The sequence below is a fragment of the Ambystoma mexicanum genome, chromosome 2p, assembly GCF_040938575.1.
Source record: "Ambystoma mexicanum isolate Mex_15411 chromosome 2p, UKY_AmexF1_1, whole genome shotgun sequence".
NCBI lineage: Eukaryota > Metazoa > Chordata > Amphibia > Caudata > Ambystomatidae > Ambystoma > Ambystoma mexicanum.
In genome coordinates, this window is record NC_090923.1 from 648,396,510 (window position 1) to 648,409,190 (window position 12,681).

Below are 12,681 nucleotides of genomic sequence, written 5' to 3' on the forward strand. Positions count from 1 at the left end.
TTAGATCGTTGGTGTGGGCTCCCCACCCAGTGAGTGAGGCGCCCATCACTACAGTTATCTCCAGCCATGGTTGCCAAAAAGATTCTCTCTTGAGAATGTTGTCGTTGCAAGCCCACCAAAGAAGGTCTTGAGAAATTGTGCTTGGAACTTGCAGAAGATCCGACATATTCCCAGAGAATTGGGATCACTGAGTCCTGAGAGCCCATTAAAGGGATCTGATCCTCAATCGGGCCTCTGGCACGAGAAAAATGCAGGATGCCATGAGACCGAGCAACCTCAGAAAATCGAAGGCCGGAAGATGGTAGGCATTTTGGAACTTTGTTACCATCTGCAGAATGTGGAGAGCTCTCACCTAGGGAGGCGAGGCTTTGCCAGAGGAAGTATCCAGGACTGCTCTGATAAACTGGAGCTTTTGGGATGGTCTCATGTGGGACTTCTTGAAATCGAGGGAGAAGCCTAGTGTCATGAACCATCGGACGCGTCCCTTTTGGACTTCCTGGTCTGACACATAGGGGCTTGCACTCAGAGGTACTCCCAACATGGTCGTCAAACACGGAACGTTGTTTACCAGCTTCTGCGTCGGACGCAGCACGTTCTATAAAGAAGACCCGCCCCCGCGGCCCTGTGCGTCTCAACGCTATCGCTTGCAGTGGCTAGACGTGTGCTGCCGTAGTTCACTCTCGCTACCTTCTTTGGTTCCTGGCCCCTAATTTTCCCTCATTCATTCCCTTTCTCTTTATTACCTCTTGCATCTCGGATCTCAGTGTACCCGTCTCTGAGTACACTCCATCGTTTTCCAGGACTTCCTGGACATTCTGAACGTTCCAGGAGTCGGAACGCTGAAAGCACGTGGGAACCCATGGACGTTCGCACAGGTTTATAAAAGACCCGAACTGTGCGCAAGAAGACTCCTTCAAAGAACTCCAATAAAGAATACAGACAGGTGAGAAGGAGGGCCTTCTTGTTGGGCCTTCTTCTTTGCCCAGTACCAGTTCCAGATCCATCATGTCCCTGGAAAACATAACATAATTGTTGACGCCTTATCCCGATGTCCCGACTAGGAAACTCTTGAAGATCGGTCCTTCCCAGAGATGTTCCCTCACACAATTTTTGTAGCCCAAGCAATCAGTCTCCTGGAAGACATTCGGATGCAAACCCAGTCCTCTGAGATCTGGAAGAAATTTACAGGGAAGAATCGATGGAATCTTAGAACAAAGGACGGGTATCTGTTAAAGGATAATGGCCTTGTCATTCCCAGACTACAACAAAGGATTATAAACCTCTGTCACAATACCATTCACTCAGGACATCGTGGCATTACCAACACCCTCTGTCTAATACAAAGACATTATTGGTGGCCAAAGATGAAAGTTGACATCCAACTGTACATCCAAGCCTGTTCAGTCTGCAATCAAAACAAACATAACAAGAGACCGGCGGGTCTTCTACTTCAACCTATGCTACCGACAAGGCACTGGGAATTCATCGCTACAGACTTTATTGTGGAACTGCCACCTTCCAGTGGAAACACAACTATCATGGGCACCATTGATTTATTCACTCATATGGCTCCTTTTACACCATTGTAAAAACTACCATCTCCCTCAGAACTCGCTGGAATCTTCCTGGAACACATTTCGACTACATGGACTTCCTTCCAAGATCATATCAGACAGAGGACCTCACTACATCTCTCAATTTTGGAAACACTTATGCCGTATACTAGGAATCCAACGCGCCCTCCCCTCAGGCGATCATCCACAGACTAACGGAGCTACTGAAATTGTGAACCGAACCCTAGAGCAATATCTTTGTTGTTTCACCACCAAGGTACAGGACGATTGGTCACTCTTAATACCTGTGGCTGAATTTGCCTACAACAATTCGGATCACTCGGCCGTCAAGACCATCCCCTTTTTTTGCAGCCAAGTATTCCACCCTTCAGTTCTACCTTCCATTCTCCCACATCCTACACCAGTACCTACAGTCGACTCCTGGATTGAAACTCTCATCAACGTACACAAGGAAGCCAAAGAACACTTAGAAAGGGCCCGAACTAACACCAAGCATTATGCAGACTACAAAAGAACACCAGGACCTTCCTATGGAGTGGGTGATAAGATCTGGCTATCCTCGAAACTACTGCCTCGACATTTACGACCAAATAAGTTGGCTCCCCAGTTCTATGGCCCCTTTTCCATAGAGGAAATCATAAACCCAGTGGCCTTACGACTCAAACTACCAGACTCCTGGAAGAGGATTTTGTTGATGACCAGCTGGAATACGAAGTGTTCAGAATACGTGACTCTAGGTACAGACGTGGTCGGCTGCAGTACCTGGTTGAGTGGAAAGGGTACCCTCCTAGTGAACGCACCTGGGAACCAATCAAAAACCTAAATGCCCCCATATTACTCAGAAGGCATCATCTTATACACCCGGGCAAACCCGGAGGGACAGACCTTCGGAGGAGGCATGCTGTCATGAACCATCGGACACGTTCCTTTTGGACTTCCGGGTCCCTGACAAATAGGGGCTTGCACTCAGCAGTACTCCCAACATGGCCGTCAAACACAGAACGTTGTTTACCAGCTTCCGCGTCGGACGCAGCACGTTCTATAAAAAAAGACATCCCCGCGCGTCTCAACGCTACCGCTTGCAGTGGCTAGACGTGTGCTGCCGTAGTTCGCTCTCGCTACCTTCTATGATTCCTGGTTCCTGGCCCCTAATTTTCCCTCCTCATTCATTCCCTTCCTCTTTATTACCACTGGCATCCCGGATCTCTGTGAACCCGTCTCCGAGTACACTCTTCATCGTTTTCCAGGACATCAACTGGGCAGCAGGTTCCTTGTTTCTTGGCTCCGAACATTGCATGTCTCACAGCCTATCCCTGGATTCCTCGTCAAGATCTTCTGAAGGTACGCTTGCAGAGCAGCAAGGCCCACTCACGGTCTCAAATATTATCCAGATCCCCAGGGCCCATCAGGATTACACTGATGTGTTTTCAACTGACATAGTTCAAGCCCTATCCCCTCACAGACCTGAAGACTGCGCTAATGATACTGAACCCTCGGCAGTGATTCCCTTTGGAAGGATGTTCGTCCTATCATAACCAGAGAAAAGAGCCCTCCGAGAATACTTGCATACCAACCTAGAAAATGGCACCATATGCCCAACCAAATCCCCAGCGGGAGCTTCGTTGTTTTTCGTTCCCAAGAAAAATACAAAGGAGCTTAGGCCTTGTCTTGGTTTTAATCAATGCACCCTCAAGAACCGCTACCCACTGCCCTTAATCTCAGATATCCTGGAAGCGGTGAGAGGAGCCGTAATCTTCACGAAATTAGATCTCAGAGGTGCCTACCATCTGATCCGTATAAAGGAAAGTAATGAATGGAAAACAGCCTTTAGAACACCCTTTGGTCACTTTGAATACTTGGTCATGCCCTTCAGACTCGAAAATGCCCCAGCGGTCTTCCAACGTTTTATGGACCGGGTGTTCTACGATATGCTGTTCCTCTTTGTCATAGTTTACCTGGACGACATACTGATATACTCCAAGGACCATCTTAAGCATGAAGAGCATGTCAAGGCAGTCTTACAACGGGTACGTGAACAAACTCCTGGCTAATCCAGAGAAATGCCTTTTTCATGTCTCTACTGTTCTCTATCTCGGATTTGTCCTTAGTCTAGAAGGAATTGGAATGGACCACTCAAAAGTAAATTCCATACTATCCTGGCCTGTTCCAACTACTGTGAAACAGATTCAATCCTTCCTGGGGCTTGCCAACTTCTTCCGGAAATTCATACCTTCCTTTTCGGCGATAGTTCAACTGATCATTACATTGTTGAAGAAGGATACTCCCTTCCTCTGGACCGAAGCCCAAGACGAAGCATTCCAACGTTTGAAGTCGGAATTTACACAAGCCCCCATCTTGGCTCAACCTGACATTGATCGACCTTTTCCTAGTGGAGACTGATGCCTCCAACTACGCCATCGGAGCAGTCTTAAAGCAGGAATTTGAGGACAAGTTATAAAACCACATCGCTTATCTCTCGCGAACCCTAACTATTGAGATCCATTATTCTGTTCTGGAAAAGGAATTGTTGGCTATCCATCAAGCCTTCAGAGTGGCGTCATCTACTCCTGGGAGCTAAACATCCTGTTCAGGTCCGTACGGATCATCGGAATCTCCAAGTTCTACAATCCCTGGAATGTAGGAATAGTCGTCAAGCCCGTTGGGCCTTCTTTGCCCAGTACCAGTTCTAAATCCATCATGTACCTGGAACTCACAACATAATTGCTGACGCCTTATACCCGACTACGAAACTCTTGAAGATCGATCCTTCCCAAAGATGTTTCCCCATACAATTTTCGTAGCTCAAGCAATCACTCTCCTGGAAGACATTCGGATTCAAACCCAGTCCTCAGATCTGGAAGGAATTTACTGGGAAGAATCAATGGAATCTTAAAACCAAGGACGGGCATTCCCACGGTGCCTTACCGCCTTAAAATCCTGGACCGTGCTGCGTACCTCCAGATTCAAGATTACCTCGACACCAACAACCTATTAGGACTTAGGCATTCTGGCTTCCATCCGAGACACGGCACGGAGACAGCTCGGATCGATCTAAAAACTCAAATTAAGGATTTGAAAGACAAGGGCAAACAAGCGCTCCTACTCCTACTGGACCGCTCTGCGGCCTTTCGATTTGGTTGATCACCAAATCCTCTGCCAGCACCTTAAGATTTCCGCCCACTTTTCGGATGCAGCTACCTCTTGGATTAGCTCATTCATTGCAAACACATCCATGAGGGTCTTCTCGCCTCTTGCCGCCGCTGACCCAGCTCACATTCCCTGCGGAATCCCGCAAGGCTCGTACATATCACCCACGCTTTACAACGTATTTACTAAACCACTCTGCTATTCTTGACCATCTGGGTGTCACCTACACGAATTATGCGGACGACACCCAGATACTCATCCCTATCACTGGTGATTATGTAACCGATGTCAAAGCACTCAATGCAGTATACACTCATCCAGGTGTGGATGGCCCACCACGGGCTTTGCCTTAACGATGAGAAAACTGGGTTACTCATCTTAGGCGCTCAGTCCAAACTCTCTAAACTTGACAGTAAATATGAGGCCTTCAACATTGATGGCAATATCATCAAGGTCACTAATGTCACCAAAACCCTTGGAATTTACCTAGACTACCCTCTCTCTCTCAACAGTCAAACCAATTCAGTAGTCTCAGCATCCGCGTATGCGTGTAAACTCCTCACAGCTTGCTGCCCCTTCTTGACAATGGACAACTGCCTGATCCTCGCCAGAACCCTCATGTCAAAAATTGACTACTCCAACGCCCTTTACCTCGGAACGAGCCAAAGAAACATCGATAAACTTCAGGTTACCCAGAACACCACCATTAGAGCTGTTCTTAACGTACCCAGGCACGCCCACATCTCATCCACCAGACGCAACATACATTGGCTTCCCATTTCACAGCGTTTCGCCCTCAAAGCACTTGTAAACCATAAAGCACAGAACAATGCGCAGCACCGGCCTACTTGTCAGCGCGCTTCACTCAACACACAGCATCCAGACCTTTGAGATCTGCACAAGCGCACACCCTTATCATTCCCAGCAGAAAAGCTTCAGACAGCCAGAGTCCCAAGCTTCCCAGTCCTGGCGGCGAAGCTCTGTAACTCCCTACCCAATGATCTCAGGAATGTCCCAACCCTCCAATCCTTCAAAAACAGAAGGAAACAAAACAATGGCTCCACGATCAAGACGATGTTCTGGCCACCCCTCTATAACGCTTGCTGCCTGCTGCGCCCTTTTGATTACTTTGTGTATACTGTATCTGATTGACACCCACATTGTAAAATTAAATATATATATATATATATATATATATATATATATATAAAAAAAACACCTGTAACCACCTTTTGTAACACTTTCTTGTAACTACCTTTCCAAACATGCGCCCTGATGCCCTTGGGCAGGCTGCACAATATAAATAAACAAATACAAATGCATGGTGTCTGAAACATCTTGGATAGCTCACTTTGAAGACCTATGCAAAGCAAACGAGACATCAAGTGGCTTAGCTGAAGAACCTCTTAAATCTTGGGCATTGACCTTCCGGAAAGACGACATTGTGGCAATAATTAAGAAAGCAAAAAGCTCGAGAGCCCCTAGCCCGGACGGCCTTACAAACTTTACCATCAAACAGCATCCGGAGCTATGGGCAGAGACATGTGTGGCGCGTTTCAATAGAATAAACATGAATCGCCAGACCCTAAATTCTTGGAAGTCATCAGTCATTGTACCAGTATTTAAAAAGGGAGATAGGTAAAATCAATGCGACAATGCTGCAACAAAAACTGGTGGACTGGGCAGTAAAATCAAACCATGTGGACAAAAGACAGGCTGGGTTTGTAAAACAGGTGGGCTGCTCGCTAAACTTGTTATTATTGAACATGATCAAAATGGAGGGGGGGGGAATCAAACATGACTATCTAGCCTTCATTGATTTTTCCTATGCGTTTGACACCATTGACAGGACAATTTTGTGGTCAAAAATGCGAAAAGGCTATTTGAGAACTCCACACCGAAACCTCCATCAAAATTAATTTGGACCAAACGGATATTGTCTGCACCAATTAAAACATTCAAGGGTGTAAAACAAGGATGCCCCTTAGCTGCGGCAATATTTAGCCTGTTCATTTCGGATATAGGAGCAACATTAGATGCAGTAAAATCCTTTCCGCCGAAAGTAGTGAATTCACACCTAATTTGGCTCCTTTATGCCGATGACTTGATCTTGATGGACGTAACGCCTATTGGCTTGCAAAGAAAACTAGACGCTGTTCAACAATAGGTGGCTGCAAACTAACTATTGATCAATACAAAAAAATGTGCAATCCTTTTATTTAAGAATCTGAAATGTGGAAGCTCGAACAGTGCGGAAAAATTGAAATGGACCTGAGGTCAAGAAACAATGCAGATATCACGGAGTGTAAAATACTTCGGAATGATAAGCTCTTCAATAAATGATGGCCCATGGATCGCTGAAACAAGAAAGAAATGTAGACAACTTGCGAGCCAGGCAGCGATTATGAAAAAGAAATTCGGAAAGTTTTCGCTGAAACCATTGCTGTCCTTCTACCAACAAAAAGTAATTCCAGTCTTAATATATGGGGCAGAAAACGCCTTGGGCTGCTCTCACGAGGTATGGTCGTCATTAGAGAATACCTTTTGGTCTAAAGTATTGGCCCTCCCTAAGGGAACTATGACGTCGTGCATAAGACATGAGTTATCACTCATATCATTTCATGCCAGGATCTGTTGGAGTTTCCTATGTCCGTTTCGAAAAACATGTTTCCATGCACAAATTCCACAATTTGACATCTTTTATAGTGTTACATCTGCCAGCTCGAACATTGTGTCAATGTGGACCAACAGATGTGAAGAGATGCTGCAAGAATATGAAATTAAGCTGGAATGCTCCATGAAAATCCAAATGCGGCAAAATTAAAAATCTGGCGTGCTGATTGGGAGCAAACTTGTACACAGAGAGCACTCGCCAAAATGATGAGCGACGTGCCTCTTGAAATAAGAGTCTTTGGGTTGTTCCCAGATCCACAAGCACAAAGACTGTTAATGAGGTTTTGATTGAACACGTTTAAAACCATGGAGCGACTGTGTGCATGGAAATGCATTGTAAACCTAAAGCCAACGTGCAGATTCTGCACGAAAGTCAAGGAAACTCTTAAACACCTAGTGTTATTTTGTACTGAGCTTCGTACAGAAAGAACAATCCATTTGGGACCTTGGAGCTCAAATCAGCCCTCCCTCTGCGCAGAAGAATGGTGGGAACACATGTTTCAGGGAACAGACTTGAAATTGCTATTGCCACTAACGCGTTTTTTAGCGTTAATTGAAAATCGTTTGAAGTTGGACTTACTTAAAGGTAATCAAGCTCTCTTTCTGAGTATAAGACGTATTTCTTTAAACAAATTCCTCAGATAGCGTCCATGACCATCATTTAAAATGACAACACTAAGCATCCTCTGGTGAGCAAGTACAATGTTCAATTGCAGAATTTAAGTTAGATTATAGTTTCTTTTGCATCAAATTCCGTACGTTTTTCCTCAATAATCTTCAAGCGACCTACCAATGACGGAATTAAGGAGTTGGTTCGTCCCCCACATACAGACCACCCAGAATAATTAAAAAAAAATTTAAAAAAGGTACATTATGGCTGATGTATTTGCCCAGTATCAGAGCCCTTTGCCTTTCAAAATGACGACAAATCACCAAATGCTTCAAGGTTTCCAACTCTTGCATATAACAGAATTGACATAGCCCATCATTAGCAGTGTTCTTTTTCCAGAGTTTAGTTCGTACATTGTGTCAAATTAATTTAGTCTGAATCTCATGTACATTCACCTAGCTTGACAACATGGAAAGGCAATGAGATATGGCAATCTGGGCAATTGTTTGTGCCTAAATTTTGCATATTCTGCATATTTATTTATTTGAATTTATAAAGCGCACAAACAGCCCTCAGGCATTGTGGCGCTGCTACAGTATATTCCCTTAGTTACAGGATAAAAACAGATTATTGAGAACAGGATTGCAAGACAGTATTGTGGCGGTTTTCCATGGTTACAGGGGATAATCATTAGAGACATTCAGGTACAGTCTAGTGAAATAACTTGGTTTGAAGCGCCTTTCTGAATGCTGTGAGAGAGTTTTCTTTTCTTAGGCCGAGTGGGAGGGCGTTCCAAGCTTTAGGGGCTAACACTTCGAAGCTGGTGCCACCAGCTTTGGCTCTATTGGACGCCGGGACAGAGTAAATGGGAGAATTGGTCTCGTTTTGGTCTATGGGTGGGCATCTGATGTATCCGTTCAGCTAGGTAGGAGGGGGCGGAATGGGAGAGACATCTGTGGGTGATAGTCAGGGCCTTGAACATTATGCGCTCTTTGATCGGGAGCCAGTGGGCCTGAGAGAAGTGCACTCTCCTAGAGATACTAAGAGCAGCTCTGAGAGCGTTGTTTTACGTGGTTTGCATTTTGTTGGTTATTAGCAGCCTTGTCTAGGAGTAGGATGTTACAATAATCCAACTTTGCACCAATGGTGGTTCTTGCAATGTTGAGGCAATGTTTAGGCGACAGGTGAGGTTTCACGCCGTTGATTTTTGTGGTGAGGGCAGCAGATGATGAAATGGCGCCGACTTGTCTTTGCATTGATAATGTGGAGTCCAAGTATACACCCAGGGTTTTTACTGCAGGAGAGACTGTAATAACAGTGTTCTCAATGCCAAAGGAACTTTATTTGTTGTCTAGTTTTTTCAGGAACTCTTTAGGGCCTAAAAGAAGAATGTCTGTTTTTTCCCCATCCAGGCCATAATGCGAGCGTATGCCTGCTGGAGGGTGTTGAGGTCTTGCTCATAGTCACCTGATAGCGGGAGAAGAATTTGTGCGTCCGCATAGTTGGTAAAAGCTATGCCAAACTATTCAATGTCGCTGAACAGGGGTAGAGTGAAGAGATTATAGAGAGTGGGAGATATACAGGATCTTTGTGGGACCCTGCACCCAATGGGGGATGGAATGGCTGATGCCTGATCAGAGAAGACCCTCCTTGCTTGGCCCTCCAAGAAGGAAGTAATCCAGGTAGTTGCTTCCTGGCAAAAATGTGCAGTATCCGAGAGATGTTTGCACAGGATCTTGAGGTCCACCAGGTCAAAGGCGGCCGAGAGGTGAAGGTGTAGGAGGAATGAGTCCATGGATTCAAGTAGCTGATTCTTAAGATTAAGCAAGGCTGAAGAGGATGGAAACCAGATTGTCTTTTGCCGTGTCCAGAATTTTCAGCAAATCCGGAACGGTGGCGATTGGACGGTAGTTATTGGGAGAGTCGGGGTCAAGGGTAGGTTTCTTCAGCAGCGGCCAGACCCAGGCTTCCTTAAGGGAGGGTAGGACGGTGCTCGAGGCGAAGGAGGCATTAATGAAGGTGGTGACAAAGGGGGCCAAAGCTGCCGCACAATCTTTCACTAGACTAGCTGGGCAGATGTCACATTTGCAGAGCAATGGTTTAATACGCTTCATGATTCGCTGGACTTCAGGTATTGTTACGTCCCTAAAGGTTTAGGTTTGTTTGTGACATATGGTCCACTTGAGGCTTGTGTAGTGGCAGAGGGCTTTGGTTTAGGTGTTGCGACCTATTATAATTCATAATAGGCAATGTGATCATGGGTAGTAGCCCAATTGTGTTGTAGTAACTTTTTCTTCACGATCAAAGGGCATATGAGGAGCTCTGCAGGTTCCAGGGCAATAGTGTTGAGTGCAGATCGCATATGGTTGTTGAATAACCTGTTTCAGGGGCAACGGGGGGGGCGACTCCTTTGTAATCATTGCTGACATAGCTTCATAAAATTAGTTTGACGAAGGATAGATCATTTTTCCAAAATTGCTGAGCCTTCTCCATTGGAGCCTTGAAGACAACAAAAACAGGCCCAGCTCATGGATAAGGACAACATTGGGTAAACTTTTCGGAAGACCCAAAACTGTCTTCCATACTAAACCTTTGGTTTTATTAAGGTGGCCACTGATTTCTAATAGACAAAGATCTAACACGAATAGAATAATAACTTCTACTTTTAACAAGTAGATGTCGATAAGTGGCACAAGCGAAAATGTACAATGCTTATAGAAAGTAATTCTCATTTGCGCCACTAGAGGGGCAGTTTTTTTAAGTATGGAGTTGTACCACTTCTTAAGAGAGTTGGTGTTTGTTAAATTATAACCCAAATACGTTGTTCCCATCATAAGCTGAATGGGGTTTCTTTCTAGGCTCTAATAAGAGTTTGCTGCTTTGTTTTTATTGTTGATGACCATAATATTAGATTTTGCAGAATTTGTGACCAAATTATGCTGGATACAGTATAAAGAAAAATACTGAAGTTATTTTTGAAGAACGAAAGGTGTGCAGTCAAATAAGATCATGTCATCGGCAAAAGCAAGCCAATTAAGTCGCAGGTCTAACTTTACCGGGAAAGTATTGGTGTTGCCCCATAGTGCATCAAAGTCGGCCACATAAAGATTGAATAAAGTAGATGCCAGATTACAGCCTTGTTTTACTCCAATTTTTGTCGGGATTTTGTCTGTTAATAGCCCAGTCTGATCTATACAAATTCTGTAATTTGTTTGCTCATGCAATAGAGCAATAGTGGCAGTAATATAAGACGGAATGTTGGATTTATGAATTTTTTTCAACAGTACACTTCTAATAACGCTATCAAAAGCCGATGACAAATCTAACAGTGTCATATAAATCGGCCCAATTTTAGATTGATGAGAACCCAAAATGTGAGACAATATACTGGCATTTAGTCGAGTTCCTATCAATTTTCTAAAACCAGTTTGAAAGCATGATAGTACATGATCATTTGAAATTAAACCATTTAGATCTGTTGAGTACAAGTGAGGCAAAAATCTTTACAGCAACGTCCATCAACGCAATTGGTAGAAAATGTGCGGGCATTACAATTGAGCCTTTCTTGTGCAATGGAATAATAATTGATGTAAGCCATGAAGATGGAATCACCCTTGTGTGAAAAATTGTGTAATAGCAATGCTTTAGAATGGGTGGCCAAAAGAGTGGATCATCTTTCAAGACACAGGGCGGCAGACCATCAGGTCCCGCGGCTTTAGACTATTTCAGATTTCTGATTGCCCATACCAAATCAGCAACTTCCCAGGGGCATGTTAAAGGCATTGAATTAATAAGAGGTTGTAGGTCATATTTGGGAAATCCCTGGGGTAGGCTATATTTATTCTTAGAATATTCTGTCCAGCTGTTAGCAGAAATTGCCGCTTGGAAGTCTAAGGTTTGTCGACCAAGTGGATTCCCGGGGTATACCCCAAATTTCCCTAATATTTTTTTTGCATAAGAAATTGATCAGGATTTGATTCTTTTTCAAGTGATTTTCGTATTTGATCATTTTCACCTCACTTTTATATTTCATTATAAAACATTTTTTTTAGGTGAGTGAGAGTGGCATAGGCGAGCCCCAAAGTTTTAAGACGTCTGATTGTGCAATTTTGGTGAAGCATTCCTAGCTTGTTATTGGGATGCTAAAATACTCATCTGATTATGCATCATCCTAGTATTCCATGCGTCCACACCAATGATGCCAACTCTCAGAACATCCCGCTCCTTTACAGTCCAAAGATCACGGTTTACGAGTTAGTTCAACTGTCTACATAAAGAGGAATTCCAATGAATAGAAAGTGTGTGCGTATCCATTAATGGAAGTGCTAAGATATTATTAGATAAGAGGCGAGAAGTTGGAATTCGTATAATGCATTTTACAATCGGGTTTGGAATTGTGATGGGTCAAAGGGCTAGATTTGCTTGCCAAAACGTGCGAGAGCGCAATACGATATGCACAAATTACCAGGTTACTCACCATAGTGACCACCTTACTCCTAGTCCATAGTCCCCTTTCCTCCATACTTGTGGGGGGCATCTCTCTGTCCTGTGGGACGGGACCGGAGCACTTTGTAAAAAGCATCCAAATTTTCCCAAAAATGTGTCCATCTCTTTCCTGCGCGGGGACCGGCGTGCGGCCGTAACCCCGCCCACCTTGGCTCCGCCCCGCGCATCAGT

General features: G+C 44.5%; 1 protein-coding gene across 2 annotated transcripts in view; it reads right to left on the reverse strand.

The window, feature by feature from the left end:
* Nucleotides 1–12,681, reverse strand: part of USP4 (ubiquitin specific peptidase 4) — a 2,223,295-nt gene that overhangs the window by 1,476,612 nt on the left and 734,002 nt on the right. The gene's annotated exons all lie outside the window — the stretch shown is intronic.